This window comes from Mobula hypostoma, chromosome 25, assembly GCF_963921235.1.
Source record: "Mobula hypostoma chromosome 25, sMobHyp1.1, whole genome shotgun sequence".
Taxonomy (NCBI): domain Eukaryota; kingdom Metazoa; phylum Chordata; class Chondrichthyes; order Myliobatiformes; family Myliobatidae; genus Mobula; species Mobula hypostoma.
In genome coordinates, this window is record NC_086121.1 from 12,612,107 (window position 1) to 12,634,921 (window position 22,815).

Genomic DNA, 22,815 nt, shown 5'->3' on the forward strand with positions numbered 1-22,815 from the left:
AAATGCCCGATGCAGGCCTCTCATGGTCTGAGTCGACGTTCCCCCCCCCTTATGTTTTTGCACTGTACTACTGTTGCAGAACAAGAAATTTCATGATTTCATGTCATATGTCAGTGATAATAATCCTGATCCTAATCTCCATCAGCTCCATGTGGATAGGAACATAAGTGCATCGAACTTGGATTAAATTTCCTAATTTGCTCAAAATAGACAAAATCCATTCAAGCAGTGCACAAAAACATGATAAACAATAGAATCTCCAGGTATTCACTCAACCAAAACAAATAGAATAATATTGTTCCAATGATTTGCATTGGATCATAATTCACTAGCACAACAAATCTAGCATGGTGGTTAGCGCAACGCTTTACAATACCAGCAACCAGGAATCAATTCCCGCCACTGCCTGTAAGAAGTTTGTACATTCTCCCTATGACTGCATGGGTTTGCTTCCGTTTCCTCCCACAGTCCAAAGGTGTATTGGTTAATTGTCCCCGATTAGGCTAGGGTTAAATTAGTAATGGAGGATTGCTGGATGGCACGGCTCAAAGGGCAGGAAAAACCTATTCCATGCTGAATCTCAATCGATAGATTAGACAGATGGATCAAATGTTCAAATCTTCCAAGTCCTTCCCATATTTCCTTGTAGCCTATTCAACTTCTAAATTAGTTATTATTTTCTCCAATTCTATTCTTTCATTTGTTTCTCACTTTATCTCTTGTGACCTTATCAGCAACATTTTCAACCTTAATTCCACCTTAAGTATCTCAGCTTTTTCATCTCTCTCCACCTTTTAGCCCAACATTAAAACCCCTTGTGATAATATCTTCTCCTTTAACTAATTGTCAGTTTTTGGCCAAAGTGAAGTGCCTTTTTGATATTTTGATGATGTCAAAGCTGATGTTTATCCACATAATTTGCTCTTGCCTGTTGTAAGTCATAATGGGAGAATTACAAAAGATAGATTGTAGCAACTTGAGAAGTGAGAAGGCAATTGGAATCAAAGGACCTACTGATCTATTTACCATCAAGAAACATTTACCTCCAACGTTAACAAAAAAAATTTCCATTGCTTTCATGACAGTATCATAATTAGCACCTGAAATTATTTGAGGAAGGTCATTTAACCAATTGTAATATGCTCATTCTGAAAGTCATTGCCAACCCGTCTATGCAGCAGCTAAATGATTCGAAAGGCTGATTTATACTTGTGTGTCAAATGTACGCTGTAGGTACCACGTACCCTATGCCGTAGGGTGATGTGCACTTCCCCAAATATGTAACTCACACAGACCACAACAACTGTGATTGGTCCGCTTGGTAGCATCGCATTTCCTCATACGCATTTCTGGTTGCTTTTCTCCGCCATGTCCGTACACTGATGAGAAATAAATGGTTGGAGACGATGAACCAAATCGTCAAATCTACTGCCGACGTCCGAAAATATTTGAAATGCATTTCCTCGTCCATGTCTCTCACGAAGAAACTCAACACAGTGGCATAGAAACCCCACCGCCAACTAGCGTTTTGGCGGTGAATTGCAGAGCGACGCAGACACAACTACGCATGCTCACTATGGCGTAGGGCTACACAAAAGTACAAATCAGGCCTACGGCGTAGCCCGTACACACAAGTATAAATCAACCTTAAACTTTTGCCTCTGATTTTCAATCTAGGAAATTATTTTAAACTTTGATAATTCTCAGTATGAAGGGAAACTTTCCATACAGTATGTATCTTAACTTTAACTAGTTGGCGCATAATCCCTCAAATTTGGTACGATTGCTAAGAAGGCATGTGGTGCATAGCTTTCGTTAGTTGGGGTATTGAGCTCAAAAGGTCCAAGGTATTGTTGCAGTTCTGTAAAACTCTGGTTAGACCATACTTGGGCCATTGTGTTCAGTTCTGGTCACCTCACTATAGGAAGGATGTGGAAGCTTAAAGAGGATGCAGATGAGGTTTACCAGGATGAGGCCTAGATTGGAGAGCATATTTTTTGATGATAGGTTGAGGATGCTCAGGCTTTTCTCTTTGGAGTGAAGGAGCATGAGAGGTGTATAAGATGATTATGATGCATAGATAGATTAATCAACCAATGACTTTGCTCAGGGTGGAAATGTCTAATATAAGAGGGCGTATCTTTATAGTGACTGGAGGAAAGCAAGTGGTGGAAGGGTGAAGTCAGATGTAGGTCTATTACTCATACTGTGGTTGGTGCCTATAATGTGGTGCCAGGGGCGGTGGTAGGGGAGGTACAAGTGGGACATTTAAAAGACTCTTAGGCATGTGGATGAAAGAAAAATTGAGGGCAATGTATGAGGAATGATCTTGGAGTAAGTTGTAAGGTCTCTCACATTGTGGGCCAAATGACCTGTACTACGCTGTAATGTTCTGTGTTCTGGAATCCCTTATGTACAATTTATATTTTCCATGCCAGTTACCATCTTACATTTCTCATTCTGGGTTGGAAATTCCAAAATACTAGGACCACTCATCAAATCGGGCAATATGTGTAACAACTGTTACAGTTAATATTTCAGGTCAAAAATCTTTTCTTCTGCTGAGGCTGTTGTTGAAACATAGGACTGTCTTACACGATCTGCCTTTTAACTATGATTTTTGATATACCCTGCCTGACATATCCTCCAAGTTACCACTTCCAATTCCTACAATAGTTATTACTCTGCATGTCCTGTTTATGTACTTTCACTAAAATAATGCATCTCAAATGTGATGAATAGGTCGCTTGATCGCTTCAATACCACACTACTTTAATCAATTAAAGCTTTTACAATACTTTTCTCAGGTTTTATTATTATTACCCAATTTGCTCCTTATCCTCAAATAATATCCCCTGCTCCTTATCGTCAATCAGGGGAAACATTTTCACTGTACAGTACTGTGCAGAAAGTCTTGGGAACATATATATAGTTAGGGTGTCTAAGACCTCTGAGTGTACTGTATTTGTCAATGTGGAACAGACAGCGTGTTTGTAAATCTGGTAGGAACAAAGTAAGTTGGGACAAGGGTGGAGTGCCGTAGGAGGGGTGTGTATCAGGTGGCAGAGAGGGAGTGCCAGGGCAAGGCATGGTACAGGCGCAGACTCACCCAGCCCTGAGACAAGGTAAGACTTTTGCACAGTACTGTATCAGGCCTGTCGAATCCTTTCAGAATTTTCTAATTTCTTATGATCTCCTCTTATTCTCCTTAATTCTAAAGAATACAGATCTAATCTGCTCAACCTGCCCTCAAATGCACCAGCCCTGGAACCAGACCAGGGAAAACTCACCAGCTTAGGAAATCTTCTACAGCAAGTTCAAACTGAATCATAAAGTAAATACCAACAGAGTTTAATGGAAAGGGACAAAGTTATACACATTACAGTATACCAGCTATAGTCTCACCTAGACCTAGTGCAACTGCAATTACTCTTTTATTCAAATGTTATCATAATAAAAGCTAATATATCATCAAGAACATCCAGAGACACGAGATTCTGCAGATGCTGGAAATCCTGAACAGCACACAAGCAAAGTGCTGGCCAGTGGTGAATTGGGATCCGCACCGGACTTCGAGGTGAGTAGCTCCCAGTTCGAGTCCGGCCAGTTTCTTGCATACTTTCCATCCATCTTGGGTTGAGTGCCAAGCTAGCAACTCAGCCTCATTAAAAAAAAAACAGACAAAAGTGCTAAAGAAACGGCAAGTTTGCCGCCCAATGCGCCACGAGGCGGTGGAAAGGAACTCAGCAGGTCAGGCAGCATCCACGGAGGGAAATAGGCAGACAAAGCCTCAGGACTGGAAAGGAAGGGACCAGAAGTCAGAACAAGAAATGTGGAAGGGGGGATGGGGAGGAATACAAGCTGCAGATGATAGGTGAGATTAGCTAAAGTCCCCAGGTAAAAGTTTTGGCCTGAGTTGTCAACTATTGATCTCCTTGCATGCTCCCAGACCTGCTGAGTTCGTCCAGCGTCTTGTGTGTATTGATCAGGCACGGAGAGCTCCATTTGGTCATCAAGCTTACACAATCTCTTAATCTCAGTTTTTCTGCTTTGTATGCCAAGATACTTGCACATTTTTCTGCCTTGTAGTCCATCTGACATGTTCATGCACACTGATTCTGCTTGCCAACATCTCCTTAAAGTGTCTTTACATTAACCTCAGTTCTTAAAGTCCTAACCACTTTTGTATCAATAACAGACTTGGAAATATGATGTCTGGTCTCAGTCAGGTCATTGATAGATTTGGTGAATAGCTAGGGCCCAAGCACTGATCTCCATAGAGTCCAACTAGCCATAGCTTACCCATGCGTACAACATCACCTTCTTCCAAATATGGAAAGGAGACTTTGAAAAAGAAATCTACAGGGTTGTGGTGAAGGAAAAGTAAAAAAGACTAATTAGATAGCTCTTTCAAAAAGTCAGGAAAGACATATCATGTTGATTAGCTTCCTCCTATGTTTTCTTAATTCTACGATTCTAAAAGTTAATAAAGAAAGAAAATCCTGTCTAGAAATCTTGCTTTCCAATATCACCATTTTTGATAATACCTTTCCGTTAGCATTAATTTGGTTACAGTTTTATTAAGTTACTGAGTACAGTAAATTTTCGGGTATTCACCTAAGTTTGTAATCGCCAACCACAGAAAACCTTATTCTTAAGTGCCAACACCAAGAACAATTTTAGAGTTGAAGACTGCACTAGGGCTTGCAAAGAACCTGTAACCAGCTGTGGTCTGTGGATAATTTATCCAAAATGTGGCTATGGTTATATTTATTGGAGACTGTTCTGTAGCATGGTTAACAGAAATATTGAGAATGAAGTACTGAATGTGGTAATGTGGTGAAGAAATGCTCCTGTAGCCTTTCTTCCATTGAATTATGATCAACTCCATGCAATCAAGAATATACGTTTTGTTCGGCATTTCATATAAGAACTATACATTTTTGTATAAGAACTATACTAATTTGTATTCTTCATTGAGTTAGAACATTGATACATTGCTTGTTGTGATAACATTTAAAAACTTCTTTGATATTCTGGAATGTTCTGTGGCAGCCACCAGCGACACAGCAGGCAGAGATTGATACTTTTGCTTGTTCACCTCAGACACTCTTGAGCCAGTAAATCAGCATTTTATTGTATAAAAATTCCTTTTAAGAAGTTGTGGTCTTGACATTTTCACTTGTCAAAGGAACTCCAGTCCTCTGGGAGTTAATTACATTCTCAAAACACAACCCGAACATTAGCAAAATAAAAAATTCCACCTGGGTTGTCACTCTGTAAATCTCTGATGGTAATTGTTTGCAGCTAATCTTCAATGTGCTGTGGTAAGCATTTTCCCTCATTTATTATTTAAAAGCTGAAAAGCATTGCTTGTAACCATGAGGGTCACTTGAATTTATGTATATTCCTTTCTTAAGGAGCATTCCATTGGACACATCTAAATCTTGAATTCAACGATGAAAAATTACTTTTGTTGAAATAACATCGAAAACAACAGCGTAAATCTAGCAGAGGTCAGCGACCTTTGAACAAAAATTTGAATGATCATAGAATGACTGAGGGCATTAGTGTTCTTTAAGCAACCCCAGGATTTCATTATGCATCTCCTCTAGTTTTTAAGAATATCCTCCAGACAGATTTACCAAATAGTACATTTATTTACGCCCATTAAAAGTTATAGCTCAGAAGAGCATTTTTCAACCTTTCGTGCTTCAGGCGGCTCTTGGAAGATCAGCCAAGTTTAAGCTGACACTGCCTCTTTATCTCAGCTATCCAAAGGTATCAGGAATATTGCTAGAATCACTCTTCTACTACATTTCCAGATCTTCGGTACTCAAGGTATTTTTCTGTTTACCGACCAGATATTTTGCCCATGAATGACCTTCTTTGGTCTCCCAGTTCTGATGAAGAGTTTTCAAACTGAAACATTAAATCCATTTCTCTTCTCACTGACGTTCGGTATTCCAAGCATTTTCTGTTTGCTTCACATTTTCAATATCTGATTTTTTTTTTGATTTTTTGTAACCTCTAGTCATTGCCCCATTCATCATAGGGAATTGCTTTTGTGTATCAACGTTATCAAAATTTATCATTTTGAAAATTTGTACAGGTTTTATGAGCATTCTCTATTCCAAAAAATCAGTACTATTATTTACCGACTTCCTCCTCTGATAACGAGACACTTGTTTAATGGTAAACCTCTCCAAAAGCCCTTGCATCTTCCTTGAAGAGTAGGGTCAAATAATATGTACAATACTTCAGTTCAGATACAGTACTCAGCAGAATTCTAAGGCAGATGTAGATAGCTATGGTGCCTAAGATTTTTGCATAATACTGTAATAATTTTATCTATTGCACTGTACTGCTGTCACAAAAAGAAACAAATTTCATGACATGTATGAGTTCTGATATGGGTCTCATTCTAACATTGTGGACTGAGTGTGGGAAGAGAGCAGGGAGAGGGGAATCGTGGTTGGGGAAAAAGGGAAGGGAGAGGGGAGGGAGTGAGAAGCACCAGAGAGATATTTTGTAATGATAGATAAACCAGTTGTTTGGAATCAAATGACCTTGCCTGGTGTCTCAGGGCTGGGTGTGTCTGCAGACGTGCCACCTCCCACGCCCCGTCCCTGGCACTCCTTCTCTGCCACCTGTCCCACACCCCTCCCGGGCATTCCACCTTTGCCATTCCCAACATCCTTTTCTCCCACTAAACTTACTCATTCTCTGCTCCACATTGACAAACACAGTACTGTGCAAAATTCCTTAGGCACCCTAGCTATATATATGTGCCTAAGGCTTTTGCACAGTATTGTAGATGTATACAATGACAAACTCTCGCAGCAGATCAGGCCCCATTGTGGAAAGAAAAACAGATTTGATGTTTCAGATCAAAGGCCCTGGAACAGAGTTGGGAAAGTGAGGAATCTTATGCTTTAAGTTGCAGATGAGGTGGGACAGGGATGGATAAGGAATAGGGAAATCATCTGAGGCCAGTGCCGCTGAGATGATGTTTGGTAGGTTAGTGTGGGTAGTTAGAAAGACATCCCGATGAAGCTGTTGCGGCTGAGATCTGAAACCAAAAACAGAATGTTGTAAATGCTCAGCAGATCCATGCTGTGGAGAGAGAAAAATAAAATATTTAATATTAAAGCTAAATAACCTTACAGAAGAACTGGCTATTTTTAATAAAAACAGAAACAAAAAGACTTATCTGTAATTAAATTTCATATTACATCCCAAGAGCTGCAAGGTGCTCGGGGAAAAGATTAGGTGCTGGTCCTCAGTCTTAACTTGGGCATCATTGGAATATTGCAGGAAGCTAAGGAGATAGATCAGAGTGAGAGTGAGATGGAGAGCTAAAATAATAAGCAACTGGAAGCCTGCAAACTGAACAAGGGTGTTCTGCAAACAGGATTTTCAGTATGCATATACTTTCCCCAGAGTTCAGGGATCACCCTTTATATCATCATCATCATGGCTCCGTCTAAGTAGACAATGGATGTGCCCACTCCGGGGCACAGACCTGGTCAATAAATATAGAGATCCTGGGCTGCCCAGACATCAAGATCCCCCTCTTGGCCTCGCGGATGTGGTCCAAAGGAGCTGCCGGGAGGTGATCCAACCGCCTTAGGGGCTCCACTCCGGATTTGTGTAGGGATTACTCCTTAGCCTTCTCTTCTCCCGAAGATGCCCACAAGGCAGTGGGATCCATAGCCCTGGATAGGGGCCCATACCGGGTACTGTCAGCCGGAGCCAGATGAGCCTGGGACTCGTAATATAGTTCCTGTCACACCCCCTTGGAAGTTCTCACATTTTATTGTTTTACAACATTGAATCACAGTGAATATTTTGGCTTTATTGACACTGATCAATGGAAAAAGACTCTTCCATATCAAAGTGAAAATAGATCTCTACAAAGTGATCTAAATTAATTACAAATGTAAAACACAAATGTAAGTATTCACTCCGTTTAATATGACACACCAAATCATCAGTGGTGGAGCCAATTTGTTTTAGAAGTCTATTTCTATGAGGAGGGAGGAAAAGATGGCAGCGCAACGCAGCGCGCGCGGCCGTTCCAAATGAATATCGATATGTGTAACCAAGGGTGCCGTGTACAATCTGGATTTGATGGGGACAGCCGTGAGAAGCGCAGAGGAACATCTGGAGAAACTTCTGAAATGCCTGCTTTGCTGCCGCTGCTACTGTGCGATCGAGAATCTCCGGAGACGAAGGCCCCCTCAGCTTTGCGTATCGCCTGTTGCCGGGGCCGGGATTGAAACGCTCGGCAGAGATAGTGCTCGGTGCTCGGTGTCGGGAGGTGGTCGGAGGCTCGGAGTTTTTCGGACGGACTCGGAGTTGGACTGTGGTCGGATGCTTCCAGGATGCTGCATCGGCAAGTTGGCGGCGCTGGAGGTTCACCGTCTGCGTGAGATGATGGGACTTTCGAGAGACTCTGAGACTTTTACTGTGCCATGGTCTGTTCTTATCAAATTACGGTATTGCTTTGCACTGTTGTAACTATATGTTATGATTATGTGGTTTTTGTTAGCTTTTAAGTCGGTTGTCATGTGTTTTCGTGATATCATTCTGGAAAAGCATTTTTATCATTTCTTAATGCATGCATTACTAAATGACAATAGAAGGGGACTGCGTGTCCTCATAATCATAATCATAAGTCATGTATTTAGTTAAATGGAGATCTGTTTTTGGAGACCTGTGTGCAGTCAAGGTGTTTCAATTGATTGTAGTAAAAATACACCTGTATCTGGAAGGTCCAACTTCTGGTGAGTCAGTATCCTGGCAAAAACTATACCACAAAGGCAAAAGAACACTCTAAACAATTTTGTGAAAAGGTTATTGAAATGCATATCAGGAGATGGATACAAGAAAATTTCGAAGTCACTGAATATCGTTTGGAGTAGAGATAAGTCAAACATCAAAAAATGGGAAGAATATGGCATAGCTGTAAGTCTGCCTAGAGCAGGCCATGCTCAAAAACTGAGTGACCTTGCAAGAAGGGGACTAGTCTGGGAGGCCACCAAGAGACCAATGACAACTCTAGAAGAGTTACAAGCTTTGGTGGCTGAGATGGGAGAGATTGCGCACACAGTGACGGTTGCCTGGGTGCTTCACCCGTTGCAGCTTTATTGGAGAGTGGCAAAGAGAAAGTCCCTGTTGAAAGAAACTCATATGAAATCTCAGCTAGAGTTTGCCAGAAAGCATATGGACGATTCTGGAGTTATCTGGAACAAGATTTTATGGTCTGATGAAACCAAAATCGATCTTTTTGGCCATCATACTGAACGCTATGTTTGGCATAACCCAAACACCAGACATCATCAAAAACATACCATCCTTACCATGAAGCATGGTGGTGACTGCATCACGCTGTGGGGATGGTTCACTGCAGCAGGCCCTGGAAGGCTTGTGAAGGTAGGGTGTAAAATCAATGCAACAAAATACAGGGAAATCCTGGAGGAAAACCTGATAGAGCCTGCAAGAGAACTGTGACTTGAGAGAAGATCTGTTTTCCAGCAAGACAATGACCCCAAGCATCAAGCCAAAGCTACACAGGAATGGCTTAAAAACAACAAAGATAATGTCTTGGAGTGGCCAAGTCAGTGACCAGACCTCAATCCAATTGAGAATTTGTGGCTGGACTTGAAAGGGCCTGATCACTCACGATCCCCATGCAAACTGACAGAGCTTGAGCAGTTTTGTAAAGAAGAATGGAGAAAAATTGCGGTGTCCAGATGTGAAAAGCTGGTAGAGACCTATCCACACAGACTCAAGGCTGTAATTGCTGCCAAAGGTGCATCTACTAAATACTGACTTGAAGGGGGTGAATACTTATGCAATCAATTATTTTGTATTTTATATTTGTAATTAGTTTAGATCACTATGTAGAGATCTGTTTTCACTTTGACATGAAGGAATCTTTTTCTGTTGATCAGAGTCAAAAAAAGCCAAATTAAATCCACTGTGATTCAATGTTGTAAAACAATAAAGAACTGAAAACTTCCAAGGGTGAGATTGGTGAATACTTTTTATAGGAACTGTATACACACACACTACATTGGGATAAGTGTAAGTGAATTGCTGCTTTATCTGTAAAACTCATTGCATTCTTGGACAGGAAGTGATGTCATGTAGGTGTATCTCCTATAGTTGCATGGAAATGTATTGCAAGAAGTACAGGGTTTGGTTGAGAGGGAACCATTCCTGACTGCAGAGTTTTTGCACTGAATTGAATTGTCCACATATTTGTGTTAATATTTTGTTTTATGTGCTGTGTGTGACATGTGTTTTGTAATTGCACTGTGGTCTTGTTTCATTTGGTTATATGTATGTCAGTTGACAATAAACTTGAACTTGAAAAGTGAACCAGTATGTTATTAAGGTACTGGTTCCTTTAGAGTGCTTAAGTGAAGAGGAGAAGAAATGTGATGATGGTGGAATCCTGTTGATGATTGGAGAATTGCAAACAATGATCTACTGAATATGCATGCAAGTGGCATGGAACATGAAGTGAACTTTATCATTGACAAGAGGGAAAAGGGTAAGAGCAGAGGTACAAGAAACAGCGAAAAAAAATTATAAATGGTTCTTTCAGCTGCGAAGAACCCACTATTAAGGATAAAGGAAGACATCCTAAAAATAACAGTATGGAAAGTGTTATTATATTATCAGCTGCTTTTTTTTGATTTTCTTTCTGTTTGTGGTCTTCAAAACTCTGCCAATTTATTTTATACTGCTTTACCACAGTAGTCTTCTCAAAGTGCATTACATCATGGTTCTTCTTGTTGAAGTCCTTCAGCTGTACGTTTGATATTTCATTATGTGCAGAAGTTTGAAATCATCTTCAACACTACCTTTCGCATTATTGAGTTTGGTGTCATTTTACAAACTTTATAATCATGCTCATTATTTTCAGGTTTAGTTTAAACATAGAATTTTTAATAAGTGGCAGTCCCTAACACAACAATGAGTACATTACAATATACAAAAAACATATTTTGTGATGCAGGCAATTGCCTTATTCATATTTCTATTTTTCATAGGAACCATGTGGTATTAATCTAATATTGATTATTAATGCAGCAGGGTAGCAACACAATCTTTTAATGCCAGTCCCTAAAAATGCCTCTAAAATTGATTGGAAGTATTTAACTTGGCAATTGTTTGTGCAGTTGAATGGTTTGCTTGCTGTTCCAAAGTCTATTGGTAAACGAGTTTCATGTTTACAGACTAATTGTTTTAATGGTTATATAACTTGATTGCACCAGAAATTACCAGTAATTTTACAACCAGCAGTTTACAAACTGCTGCAATGGAATCAGACTTAATAATTTCTGGGATGGTACTCAGAAATCTGGCATTATGGTTTGGCAAATCTATACAATTTCTAAGTAATGAAGTGTTGAAGGCTATTAAATCATAAAGGGCATCGTACTTGAGAGTGTAATCTTGATCTCAATGCCCAACTGTACAAAACATTATGGTAGGAACTATTGTTTTGTGATTAGAATTGAGAAATTTCTAAATTCTTTTTCCTTCTTAGCTCAGGAATACTGAGGCCAATAGCTGACTTTCAACTAGACATTCATGAATTTAGTTCTGGTTATAGATGTTCCAGGGACCAGATCAGAATGGTGTTGAATTAAAATAGATTATTTAGCCCTTCAAAGGTTTCATTATGCAACACCTTATGAGTAATTCTAAAATAAATCCAATGTATCTTACTCAGAATAAAATACCCTGAGCTGTAATCACTGAAGTTGTGTAAGCAAATGCAGCAACTAATTAACATTAAGCAAGGGTGGTTGGATGTATAATAATTTTTAATTATAGTTGGCTAAGGTCCATTGAAAATCTTGGCCTGTACAGATGGCCAGTTTTAGTGGCATTGTTAATCTCCAAAATATAAATGGTACACACTAAATGACAACTAATGTTGTTCTATTATTACAACACTGTACGAAAGGGATCAGGCTGCATTTTATTGGAACTTTGTTCATTAGGTGCTTCCGATGGAATTAAAGAAAGAACCAAATATTTCTTCTAACCTTATCCAGAGTACAAATAGATATTGAGATGAAAATGTAATCATTGGTGGGTGATAGTCTTATAAAACAGAATACAAAGGAAAAGGGGGTCAGTTTTATTTAACTTTTATGTCCTGCATTTAGCCTTTGAGGGCATGGCTAGGGATGGCTGAAGTATTCTGGTAGGAACTGGCATCAAAATTCAAGAGCTAATAATGTAATCCTCCAAGAGGTCCACAACCTTGTCATTCGGTTTAGAGGATTGCGTGCCTCAATAACTTGAAGAGCTATGCAGGCTGGGGTCAGGGCTTTATGCTTTGGCTCTTGGTAGAGTCACCCACGCCAAACAGGGCAAAGAGCAGAGGCCAGACTAAGAGTGGTCCAACAGTCCTCCAGGTTCAGGGGTGCAGCTCAGGGCTAACAATCCTGACTTGTAAAGCAAAATTGTTACGGAAACAGCAATGAAGACTTCTTCTATATCTGAGCATGACGACATTCCCGAGTCTCTACCTGGGACCTGCATGACTGACAGTAGTGAAAACTGAGAGGAAGCTACTGACATGATGAAGGAAGCCCTGAACAACATGCAGGAGATGGAGTGACATAACAAGCAGTAAATAAGTAAGTATTTATGTAACAAGCGAATTGTCACATGGTATTATGATAATAATGTATAAATAGCATGTGACATGAGTTGGTCCCTGAACAACTGAAAATACTATATTGGAATGTAAACTCTACACAAAATAATGCAGAATGTAATGTGAGCCGATTTTAGCTTTTACTGGAAACATCCAATTTTAGCAGAAGAGGCATGTAATAAAAATTGTTATTCCTTCTATTATTTTCTCCTATTAATCATACATTCTATTGTTTTCAGCTTCAATATTATTCTCTACATCAGTTGACATCAAGTAGGAATTTTAGGCAAAGGTGTCATGCAGGTTGGTAGGTTAATTGGTTATTGTAAATTGTCCCATGATTAGACGAGGATTAAATTGGGGAATTGCAGGGCAGTGCGGCTCAAAGAACTGGAAAGGCTTATTCTGTGCTGTAGATCAATAAATAAGTAAATAAATAGATTTTAAAAATAAATAAATGACAGGATATTTGCAATAAGAGGCAAGCAAGTTCTGTAAAATGAGCTGCATAATGGCTTCAGCCTGCAAATGGGAATAATGCAACCAATGGCAATTTAGAGATTGTTTTACATTGTAATACTGATTCATAAAATTGCAAAGGACTGGGTTGTGCAGAATATGAAGAAAAATTTGAATGACAGAAGGGTAACTTTCACCCTTAACCTATGACCTCTCAAACTAGTTTCATACACCGTCAGTAGAAAAAGCATGCTTGCATTTACCTTATCTATATCCCTCATAATATTGTATATCTCTGTCAAATCCCCCCTCATCCCCTATGCTCCAACGAATAAAGTCCTAACCTATTTGATCTTTCCTTATATCTCAGCTCCTTAAGTCCCAGTTGCATCCTTGTAAAATTTCCCTGTATTCTTTCAATCTTATTGATATCTTTCTTTTGGGTAGGTGACTAGAACTACACATAATACCCCACATTTGGCCTCACAAACATCTTATACAATATTGTGCAAAAGGCGTAGATACATATATATAGCTCGGGTGCCTAAGACTTTTGCACAATACTGTAGCACTTTTATGTATTGCACTCTAGTGCTGCCACAAAATAAAAATAAATTTCAAACCATGCAAGTAATGATAAACCTGATTCTGATATGGGTCTCTATTGTGGGAAGATGGCAGGGAGAGGGGAATCATGATTGGGAAAAGGGGAAGGAGCTGGAAGCACCAGAGAGACATTCTGTAATGATCAATAAACCATTTGTTTGGGATCAAATGACCCTGCCGGGTGTCCCAGGGCTGGGTGTGTTTGCACTCATGCCACCCCTCTCCCAGCCCTGGCAATCCTTCCCTGCCACCTGCCCACAGCCCCTCCCCCACATGGCACTCCGCCCTCACCATTCCCAACATCCTTTGCTCCCACCACCAACTGGGTATTGTCAATTGTTTTCAAGTAACTGAAGTTGAATTTTTCCGTAAATATTTTCATATCTTGCTTCCCATCACACAAAAACTGATCCCATGTACATGTCCAACATAGAACAGTACAGCACAGGAACGGGCCCACAATGTTATCCTAAACTAATTAAACTAGTAGTTAGCTGCCCTACTGAACTAGTCCTTTATGCCTATATCAGGTTAATACTTTTCCATCCCTGCATATTCATGAGTCATAGACATTAGTCTCCACTATCACCCCTGACCAAGCATTCCAGGCACGCACCACCCTCTGTTAAAAAAACTTGCTCACGCATCCCTTTTGAGTTTACCCGCTCTCTCCTTAAATGTATGTCTCTAGCGTTTGCATGTTATCAAAATGTGAAGTAGCCCTGAACACATGTTCACAGGTGTTAACATACAGTGGTCAGACGAGAAACACCTGATTGCTTTGTAACACATATTTGCCAATAGGAACGAGTCAATCGCAATATTCATGTTGAATGAGCTAAAACATTTTTTAAAACTCAGCACTGTCTGTAAACTTTCTGGTTTTGTGTTAGTTCTGTTACAACTGTACTTCACCACTGGCATGGTGAACAATAACTTTCACAAGAGTGTAAGGCAGCATCGACATGTTAAGCTCAGAGATCAAAACATTGATCTCTGATGGAGAAAGGTGGCTCTGTGAAAATAGAACTTATATCTATTTCAATTCTAACCAGAGAATAGAACTGGAAGTTATCTGTTTAAGTAGCATTTGTAACAGCTGAGTTAGGGAAAGGTGGGGGAGTTGATGCTACTCAGCAATCGGCTTACTGGGAAAATAACTTTAGAAACATAGAAAATAGGTGCAGGAGTAGGCCATTCGGCCCTTCGAGCCTGCACCGCCATTCAGTATGATCGTGGCTGATCATCCAACTCAGAACCCTGTACCAGCCTTCCCCCCATACCCCCTGATCCCTTTAGCCACAAAGGCCATATCTAACTCCCATATCTAACTTTATTTACTTTAAATGTCAGAATCAGAATTAGAATCTGTATCAGACTTAATTTCACTGGCATATTGTGAAATTTGTTAACTTTGTGGCAGCAATGTAATACAATACATAATAATAGAAAAGAAAAAAAATGTGAGTTACAGTGAGTATATATTAAATAATTAAATTAGACAAGTAGTGCAGAAATAGAAATTTAAAAAAGTAGGGAGGTAGTGTTCATGGATTCTTTGTCTATTTAGAAATCAGATGGCAGAGGGGAAGAAGCTGTTCCAGAGTCATTTACTGTGCGCCTTCAGGCTTCTGTACCTCCTTGCTGACGAGAACAGGGCAGGTTCTGGGTCATGGGGGTCTTTAATTATGAATGCCACCGTTTCGAGGCATCACTCCTTGAAGATGTCCTGGATACTATGGAAGCTAGTGGCCTTCATGGACCTGAGTAAGCTTACAACACTCTGCATCTTACTGTGAAGGCACAGCAAAATTCAGCATTCCATTAAATCATAGTTCGTGCTTTTTATTTGCCATTGAGCTGTCATGTTGACGTCATTGCTTCAATCAATATATCAAGAAAGATAGGTCAGTGCTGCAAAAGCTCAAAGCCACCTATATCTATTCAACAAAAATGTTGTTCTCCTCCAAGGGGGCCACAACCATGTCATTGGGTTTGGAGGCTTGAGTGCCTCAGAGGCCCGGAAAGCTATGTTGGCTGGGGTCAGGGCCTTGTGCTTTGGCTCTTGGTAGGGTCAACAATGCCAAACAGGTGAAAGGGTGGAGGCCAGACTAAGAATGGTCCACCAGTCCTCCAGGTTTGGGGGGGTTCAGCTCAGGGCTAACGACCCTGATTGGTCAAAAAAAAATTGTTATGGAAATGGAGAATCCTTCTATATCTGTGTGCGATGGTATGGACAAATAGAGATGGAGGACCTTCATTGCTGCCCTAAATTCCAGCAGCATAACCGGCAGTAAGTAAGTAAAATGTTGTTCCGTAGCTCAAAAGTTCTTGTGTTGAAACTTTCAAATAACGCCATTAGCATAAGGGATAAATTCTACAAGGTGACAATTCTAAAATCTTATAAGAACTTGCCATGCAAAAGATGTGACACTGTAATTTACCCTTGTGTTCCGCTCTTGTCCTTTTGCTTATCTTCTACCCTAACTTCTCCCTTCCCACCCTCCCCACCAATACCTTACTTCCGGTCAGAGGATGAAACCCGATTTTATTTCACAGTACATCCATTTCCTGCTGAACCTCAGGGAACTGACACTGCTTTGCTTTTCATTTTATTTTCAATATAGGCGCAAGAAAAATAGGGTGATCGTAAAGATGGATAGAATGCCATTAAGAAAACTCATACATTCCCGATGGTTGATTTAAGTGCTAAGGTTTCAGCAAGGGATTCAGCTCTGAATTAAGCCCTTTGCATTCATCTCAGATAATCAGAATGATGATGTATATCCTACTAAAAGCATGAGAGCTGCTGACATAGTGAACAATAACCTTCACAGCGGGTACAAGAAGCTTTCCCATCCAGGTGCGTTCAGAGCTTCTAAACAGTACAAATCATAAGCGTCCCTGCTATTGTTGGCTGTTGGTGTTCTTTTCAGGGATCTGCACAGAGATCAGACCGAAACTTTTTTTCTGCCCGTCAGGAATGTTGAAAACATATGACATTTGAGGAGGTTAAAAAGTGATTTGTTGAAAAAAAACTCTTTACCTACCACAGTGAGTGGGAGCTGTGACAATGGAAGAATACAGGATCTCGGCCATTAACAGAGAAGAGATGACCCTCGGGAGGCTGGCAGAATGGTCTTCAGGGAGGGAATGAACAGCTGTCAGTCACCAAGTGATTAAAAAAAGGAGAGACAGAGACAGAGCCCTGTGTTCTGGTTACTGAAATCAGCAGCCTTGCAGATCCTGATGGGAATATTGCTATTCAATCCTCACTGCATCAGAAGCAATAGATTTAAAGGCTTGGCTGCACTGAGGCAAAAGTCCCAGACTGTAACATGGCACAGCCTGTGTGGTCTTTCTCAAAGTAAGGTGAAACATGGACTATAATTCTAAGAAAACCAAGTTAAAAGAAGCTTTTGGAAATGGGACCGTTGAATTGAAATGACTGACGATTGTTCTTCCATTAATTCAGAGTTAATACAGAACAAATCGTTAGATGTATCAATGGCCAATATTTCAGTTAAAGCACAATATTGAAATAGCACAAAAGCTGCTTTAAGTAATGTACTGCTCTACACTTCTGTTTAGGGATGTAAGTGTCATTAAAAAGTTAATTGTAGCTTACAAGACAGTGGAATAAATTCTGCCTTCGTGCCGTGATGTAAAATAGGTAAGAGCAAATTTGTGAACTATTCAATATCTCTGATCATTTTTGCTTCCTTTGACTTCAGTAGAAATAAAGATCAAGAAAATGGGGTAAATTATAAAGTGTAAAATATCGGGCTTGAGGTGCACAATCCAACCCTGCCTGTTCTCCTGTGATTTAATGGTACTTAATAACCCCTTTCCTGTGACCATCCCCATGAAGTGAAGCAGACCAGAAAGACATAGGAGGCTAGGTTCTTGAATATATTCAAAATTTTAAGGGGATCATAGGCTGTTGGCATTAGTGGGAAAGTGGACTTGCTGAAAGTTGAATCAGCTCTGATCTCATGACTTGTAAAGTAGCTTTAAGAGGCCAAATTGACTGTTCCTGATTCTAAATTTTATGGTCTGCTGTTTTCATCTCTTACATTCTAACTGAGTAAACATGCTTGGTAAGTGCTAGAAATAGTTTTAAAATTTTTAAGATTAAGTAAAAAGAAACTTACCTGCTGCTACCTTTCCAATCAAAGTTGGTGGTTGCATTCAAGTTAAAGCTGAAGATATTACTGTGCTATCCCTAGAGTTATTACAGAGTCTTTCAGCAGAGTAGGAGCACAGATGCACCAGTACTTTACCTTCAGCTTGTTTTTGATTTGCATGTTGCAAAGTCCAGGAGCAGAAGTCAAGAATAATCTGACCCACACACTGAGGTTAGTCAGAATCAATAACTAATGATCAATAAGCCATAATACTTTTTACTGTTTATTTTAATACCCATTTTACACAGCTACACAAAGTCATGATTCTCTCAATCAGCGCCTGGATGTAAGAGAAGTTTTTAATCGGAGTTCAACAATATCTTCCCCATCTTGAGAGATCATGTGAAATAACAAGATCACGATGATGTAAAGAATAGGCAAGAATCAATTTTAAGTTTGTCTTTTGCTAACTTTGTCTCATCGTCATAGATAAAGATAAGAATTAATAGCAAAAGTCCAGAGAGCCATCAAGCTTACTTCCACATGCAGTATCGTGTCTGATTGTGTGTTGCAAGCCCACTTTTCCCCCCAAACCCTACGCCAGAAGACTGGAGGGCAACTAATATTGCACCTTGATTTAAGAGGGGACTGCAAAGACAAGCCAGTGAGCTATAGGCTGGTGAGCCTATAGTGTGGGAAAACATAAGAAGTAGGAAAAGTACTGGAGGGGATTGTGAAAGACAGGATCCAACTACATTTGGAAAGGCAACAACTGATTAAGGATAGCCAGCATAGTTGAATGTATGGGAAAACTATCTCATGAATTTGATTGAGTTTTTGGAAGAGGTGCCCATGAAAGTTATTAAGGGCCGAGCAGTGAATATTGTCTGCATTGGCTTTAGCAAGATCTTGGACGAAGTCCTGTACGGTAGGCTAGTCCAGGAGGTTAGAACACATAAGATCCAGAGTGAGCCATTTCGATGCAAAATAGGCTTTGTGGTAAGCATCAGAGGGTGGTAGTGTATGGTTATTTTTAAGATTGTAAGTCTGTGACTATCGACGTGCCACAGGGATCAGTGCTGGGATCACTATTGGTTCTTTATCTATATCAACAGTTCGGGCTGAAAATGTAGTTGGCATGGTTGGTCAATCTGTGGGAAGACACCAAAACTGGTGTATAATGGACAGTAAAGAAGGTTATTTAAGATTGAAATGGGATCTAGGTCAATTGGGAAAGTGGATTAAGGAATGAGATGGAATTTAACGTGGCCAAGTGTAAAATGGTACATTATGTTAAGTTAAACCAGTGTAGGAATTACAGAGTAAATGGAAGAGACCTGTAAGGGTGTAGTAGAGCAGTGAGACATGGGGGTACAAGTACATAACTCCCTGTAAGTGGTGGCACAGGCAAAGAGGGAGATAAAGAAAACCTTTGGCACAGTTGCCATCATTGGGCAGAATATCGAGTACAAGAGCCAGGATATCATGTTATAACTGTACGGCACAGTGTATTGTGTACATTTCTGGTCACCTAGCTACGGGAAGGATGTTATTAAGCTGGAAAAAGGACACAAAAGATTCAAGAAGATGTTGCTGGCACTGGAGGGCTTGAGTCCTAAGGAGAGACTGGATAGCCTGGGACATATTTCACTTGAGCAGATTTGACCTTCTGGAAGTATATAAAATCATGAAAGGCATAGAGTGGGTGAATGATCACAGTCTTTTTTTTCTCAGGGTGGTTGAACCTAAAATTCAATGGCATGGATGTTGGATGAGAGGAAAAAAATTGAACGGGGACATGAAGGACAACCTTTTCACACTAAGCGTAGTATGTGGACTGAACAGACAAAGGGAATAACAGGTGTGGGTACAAATATAAAAACAAGCATCACTAATCACTGCTGCCCGATATAAAGTAAGTTTTCAATCAGTTGTAAATACTTAATCAATTATTATGAGGTTATTATGTAAGCATTGTATTTGCATTATGTCATTACTCTTCAGTGTTTTACAACATAAAATTGATTCACACTTAAATAAATTGTGCTTATGACCAATATTGGGTTGAATCGTGCCAATCAGGATATCTCAACATGAGCAAATAACAAACTGCTGAAGGAACTCAGCTGGACGAGCAGCACCTTTGGAGGCAAAGGAGTAGCTGATATTTTGGATTGATGTTTGCTTTCACAGATGAGTTCCTGCAGTAGTTTGTATTTTTTTATCCCCCAGATCCCAGCACCTGCATTCTTCGGTGTCCCTATGTCCTATCATGATTGGCCTTCGCAGGAGTCACCTAGTATTGTGTCTAGGAACACAGAAGGTGGTGCTCTCGGTGATCCTTTTAAAACATTGCGGGGAACTTGGGGCCATTGGCCCATATTGCCTTTTCTTGAGCATTCCAAAATGAACGGGTTTTAATCCTGCAACATTGAAAATTCAGCCATAAGAAAGTCAGGCAGAGCAATACAGGCAACCCTCACATTATGATGGTATACAGTGCTAGAATCTAGTCAATATTATGATATTCTGTGGTGTGAACTCACTTGTCCTGTTAAATCCCATGTCATAAGTAGAGGTGCATTCTCACAGGATCAGTGATGACAAAGTTATCCACTGCCATTATTTTAATAACTGAGGCCAACCTTAGACCCAGGAGGTGGACAAGGCTCCTGAAAACGGAACAACAAACTTTGTCAGATTGCATTTTTAGTTGCTCAGTACTGTGGAGAAAACAAGATTTGTAAATGAAGTCAATTGGATTAGTAGTCACAGCCAAGTCCCTCCTTTGCCATTCCAAAGTCTTCTCCATTCCAAAGACATGCAAACTTGCAGGAGTACAGGGACCATGGGTTACATGCGCTTAAAAGAGAGTGGCAGGGCAGGTTGGGAAAGCAGTTTAAAAGATGTACACAATTCTAGGATTCACAGGACCAAAATATAAAAGGAGGGACTTTGTGCTGAATCTTTTTCAATTCCGGTGTTCAGTTCTGACTACCACGTTATTGGAAGGGTGTAAATGTGTTAGGGTCAAGAAAAAAATTATAAGGATGATTTGTTGGGGTTTTGATTCCTACTTTTATGAGTTCTGTATTGTCTCTAATGTGTATGGTTGTCCATCACTAGGTTAGTTTTAGGAAGTCCTTGGGCAATCTATAGGCCAGTCACAGGGAATGTACAAACGTATTAATGGGCTGAGTGAGTAAATTCTTATCCAATAGTTTCTTTTGTTTACTTTCTTGATTTTCAAAGACAAAAAAACACATGCTTGACAGTCAAACATAAATTAAACCATCCTCTAAATTGTACATGGATCTCCTAAAAAAAATAAAGCATTGATTGGAATACACTTCACATGCAAAGCAATATGTGGTCCATACGGAAGATTAAAAATCCTAGATATCAGGAGATAATATTATTTAAATATATAATCTATAATAGCAGAGGAAATGATTACTGTAGCTTTGAAATGTGGTTGAGTTGAGAAAATTGCCATTTTTCTTCATACCACTGACAACTTAACAGTTTTTTTTCTAACTACAAAGGTCATCCTGTCTCTCTTGCAACACAATCAAATAATGTTGTCACCAGGAACAGGCATTTCTGATCCGTTGGTAGGCAGAGAGAAATGAGAATTTCTGCAATGTCCAGGTAGAAAATCGCCTGCCATGTCCAACAGATAAGATGGAAGGAGCTTTGCTTTTACCTACTGACAATATTATTTTAAAACATACGATTTGTTTTCCTTGTCTGAGTGCTTTATTTCTCCCTGGTACAGTAAGAAGTGAAGAGTATAAAGATAATGTTACCCAGCAGTGAATGATAGAGATCTTAGCATCCCAAAAATGTTTCCCATTCTAGCTACTGTGCAATCCCTGTAAAATATATTTGTTGATAAAAATTCATTGATTAAGTTCTTTAAAATCAATTCTATCATACTATAATGTATGATTGTGATAGATTTTTTTTGGTTCCTCCCATTAGAGATATTAGTGCAAAGAAAAAACTACCTTAACACAGAAATATAGAATGATACTCCAAAGATTATCCTGGTTTAGCTTATGGAAGCAGTTGACCCTAAGCCATAAAAATTAAAACCCAATTCAGGGGCATAACCTAAGGTGACAGGCCAGAGTAATAGAGATGTTGAACCACATTGAATTCATTTTTGTGCTTCTGTGGTTCTCTGTTAAACAATTGTTTGGTCTGTCCATTTTTAGCATACTTGCTTAAATAACAAAGAGCTCCAGGTGATCTTTTTCCTTGCAAAGGACTATTGAAAATTGAATAACTAAATCAGTCATGATCTAGTGTGAAGAGCAGTTATATGATTGTATACATCAACAATAAAATAATTTCTGTTATTCTTGATAAATGAGTATTTTAGACTTATAAATTGCAAGACTTTTTGCCTCCTGTATCAAAAACTTAAAATCATATATCTGAAGTTTATGGCAGCCTACTAATAAAGTAACTTTATTTGTAATCCTCTCCATTATATTCTCCTTGAGTAACTTGCTCATAGGTTTCATTCACAGAAAATCTATGGAAATAATTTCTTTATAATTTGACCTTTAAACTACACCTAAGTCAATGGAAGCAGAACTCAATGGCCTGCTGAATCCAGAATCGACTGTCATACTGCTAATCTCTTATCCCTTTGTTGTCCATGGAAAAACTGACTGTTTAATTCAAATTAGAAGGACATTGCAAATCCAGACATTACTTTTCAGATGTTTTCAAACCTTATCTTGTTTTTTTGACACTAACAACTTAGATCACGTTCAACATTAACAGCAACATAACGGAGCTTCAGAGAAACATTATCAAACAAAATTTCACACTGAAATACATAAGCCTAGAAATTCAGTCTCACAACAGGCACCACAACACACAAATGCTGAAATTCTCCTTTTGTTGCCACCATGATGC

At 39.5% G+C, this 22,815-nt stretch overlaps 1 long non-coding RNA gene across 1 annotated transcript in view; it reads right to left on the minus strand.

Moving 5' to 3' along the window:
• The window catches only part of LOC134337869 (uncharacterized), a 54,553-nt gene extending 37,581 nt beyond the window's left edge, over positions 1-16,972 (minus strand). The window contains exon 1 of the long non-coding RNA XR_010016099.1: positions 16,807-16,972. This is a non-coding gene — a long non-coding RNA (uncharacterized LOC134337869). The remainder of the gene's footprint in view (positions 1-16,806) is intronic.
• Positions 16,973-22,815: the final 5,843 nt, after the last annotated feature.